Source organism: Ailuropoda melanoleuca, chromosome 14, assembly GCF_002007445.2.
Source record: "Ailuropoda melanoleuca isolate Jingjing chromosome 14, ASM200744v2, whole genome shotgun sequence".
Lineage (NCBI taxonomy): Eukaryota > Metazoa > Chordata > Mammalia > Carnivora > Ursidae > Ailuropoda > Ailuropoda melanoleuca.
Window position 1 is genome coordinate 12,384,859 of NC_048231.1, and position 3,527 is coordinate 12,388,385.

Genomic DNA, 3,527 nt, shown 5'->3' on the forward strand with positions numbered 1-3,527 from the left:
GGACCCTTGACAGACTAAGCCACCCAGATGTCCCTATAGAGCATTACTTTGAAAATGAATTTGTAAGTGAGGTAAGGAAAAGTACTTATTACACCCAAATCATGCAAGTTTCAGGGATTGATAAGCTGTGGCTTCTCTTCCCCAAGAATTTGCTATCTGGTAGGTGAGAAGGACAAGTAAGCAATTAACTACAATCCACAGGGACATGAAACTGTGGGCCAGTGCAGAGACAGAGGCACTGAATTTTGCCTGGGTGGTTAGTGGGGCTTCCCAGAAAAAGAAACGTTTAAACCCTTAGGAGTTTACTAATAGAGAAGAGGGTGAGCATGGTGGGGGGCGCACTGGAAAGTGGACTAGAGATGGAGGGACAGGACTGGGATGTGAGGAAACCAGTCAACCCACCAGTGCAATCCCCTGCGGCCTCTGCCCTGTCATGGGGACATCCTGGGACTTTGAACAGGCCTGGCCAAAGGCTGGCAAGAAGGCAAGCTCAGGCCTCCATGAGGCAGTGTTGCCTTTATTGCGGAGATGACCCAGGAAGCTGGCTGAACTCAGCAATTGAGTGAAAGCCAGCCGTGGGTCAGGGCCAGAGTGGAGGCCTTGGCTGGCTCACCGGTGTGATTCTAGAGAAAGACAGAGCCCGCCAGAGCTTCCTGTGCAAACAGGGGACTGGCTCCCTGCATGTTGCTGCCTGATCGTGTGCGGCTGTCGGTTTTGCAGTCCGACAACGAAAAGAATAGAAGCTTTTTTCATTCAATCCAAAAGCTTATGTAATGTTTTGTCGGCATCTTGGACTTGGCCAATCTGAGGCACATGCCTTACCCCGCAGGCCCGCATGCGCGGACTTTTCTCGGGATGACGGCGCACAGATGTGCACAGCTGGGCCGCCGTCGCCGTGGCCCAGGTAGAGGGGACACCAGAGCGTCCTTGTGAGCTGGACGTCTGCGGGCGCGGTGTCTGTTGTGCTGAGTCACGGGACGGGGGGAGATCAATTCATGAAAAGGAGGCAGAGAGCTTGCAGAATTGTATGTGATACAGGGATATGGGATATTGGACCTGGAAGACCTTCAAGGTCACCTCACTCACTACCTTACTGAAACTAGTGTGGGTCACTCCTGTGCCTGCGGCAGTTTCTGCTCTTGGACGCCTCTGCCCTGTGCTGGTCCCTGCCTCCTGTTGGCACTTCTAGTCCAGGCAATGGCAAGGATGGCTCCTCTCTGTTATCTCCAGGCCCCCCTAGGAGGACCCTTCACGCTGCTCCCAGGACCACACGGTGAGCACACAGCCATCTCACAGCTGGAGCGCAAAAGGGACAGGTGATGTGGAGAATCCCACAAATCCAGAACCATCTACCATCAGGGGATAGGGCCCTGACACTCTCTTACCCACAAATCACAGAAACCGCTACCCCCTTACCTTCTTGGAAGCCTCTTTAATTCCCCCAGGTGGGCCTGACTGCACAAAGAGCTGGAAAATCCCTGCCTGGGTCAAGACACCCAGGTTTGGGAACACAAAGCACAGCCTGTTTTTCCTGGAAGGGAAAGAGGAAAATTATCCTTTCATTGTTTTTGTTGATAGGTCAGAGTGGCAGAAAAGATAAGCTACAATTAATTTCTCAACATCTCACCTTGTTGCTCGTTAATGATCTCACCTGCCTGAACACCTGGAGACGGGTAGGCTGGGCTCCTCATCCGATGCCATGATGTCAGTGGAGCCAGTGGCCCTGCCACCTGTTGGTCTGTTCCTGGGTCTTTCTTGGCTGCCCAGGATGTACCTCTTAGACCCTTTGGAGCAGGCCACTGATCGTATCTTCATTTCCTTCATTTACATTCAGGGCTGCTCCCAGGTGGCACCTCCCACTCCATCTACCTTGTCTGTTCGTTCTTCTAGTTTCTCCCTGGCATCCCCTGGCACAAAGCCCCGGAGAATCCGATCTGACTTTAGGGTAGAGTCACACTGAGGCAGCAGGACCAAACCCAAGCAAAGCAGTGTCTGAGGCTTAAGAATCTGAGGGATGAACCCTCTTTACTTGCCTACAGATTTAAACGACCTTTGTAGTAAGGATCCCGACCCAGAGCAGTAGCGTCCTTTGTGACAAGCCCGCTGCCCCAGGCCCAGGTCAAGAAACCGTGAGATCAAATGGCCTGAACTAAGCTAGGTAGACAAGGCCCTTCTCCCCTGGCCTTTGAAATGACTAAGTGGCTCAGGGAAAGCACTTGTCTTTGTTCACCAAAGGAAAGGCCTTGTTAGTTCACTTTTTTCTAGAATGTTCTTTAAGGAAGCTTCTGACCTGCTCAGTTCTGTATATTGGATTTTCCATCTTGACTGGAGCCCTAGGGAAGCTGAAGCAACCTTCCCTCTGATGTCCAGACTCAGGGACTTTACAAGTTCTTGACGCTGGAAGATTTGCCACGTCAGGGCCTCTCCTCCGGCTTCCTTCTCCAGCCTGTCCTGCCAATCTCCGAGCCTGAACACTTCGGCCCCGTGTCTGGGGTCTGGGATGTGTGTCAGCGGTTTGAAAGCTGCTTCTGTGTGTCAAATGCTTCCCTCCTCGTCCACTTTCCTGGGTCCGGAAGCCGTGACCTTTCACCTCCTCCTGGGTGCAGCCCCCCAAGAGAGGCAGGGCATGTCTCCAGGCCTGCTGCAGCCTATGCACGTGGACAGATATAGCATCCAACAATCTGATTTATGTTTTCCAGATTTATCGCATCACTCGCATACCCGGGCCGGCTGATATTTTAGGAGCGTGAATCAGAGAGTCTGGCATGGCTTCCTCTGCAGCCGAGCTCGGGCTGCAGGGATGATGGAGTTGGGAGGGGGAAGAACTCCGCTTAGCAGGGAGGAAATTTGTGTCAGTAACAAGTCTGCCTGGCAACAGCGCTACGAAAGAGAGATGCTAGGCCCCAACATCAGGGCCAAAATCTCCACGCTGGGAGAGCGTCACGCTGCGCAATTTTCCTCCTTGGTGAGCTGACTCTACTCTTTGAAAAAAAACAAAAAGGAAAGTAAACGTGCTGTACAAGCATTCTCCCAAGGAGATCCCGGCACCTGCCGCCAAGCAGGAAGACTGTGGTCCGCTGACATGTCACCAGGCTGCAGCTACCCGTTATCCGTGGGTACGTCATGAACGACTAACACGAGAGGGGCTCATGCAGTGGGGAGGGAGGCGCAAAGGCGAAGCTGCTGGGGGCAGAGCTCACGGACCCCCCGTGACTCAGTGTGGGGCTCTGCTTGGGGAGCAGGCCTCAAGATGAAGGCGACAAAGAGAGATGCCTTGATTTTTTCCTAGTCCCTTAAGCCTGTGCTGCTAAAGAGAGAGCTTCCTATTGCTCAAGGAGTCGCATCAGAATGAGGGAGAAGGTAGAACCAGGGCTGATCTGGACATCCAGACACTTGGAGCTACGTTGAAAGCAGTGGTTGTTTCTTCTCTGCCTTTGGACCTCCACGCCCAGATCAATGGTAGGCAAGCATAGAAGCTTAATCCATGTGTGCTGAACCAAACCCAGCGCCACCCTGTTTGTCCTTTG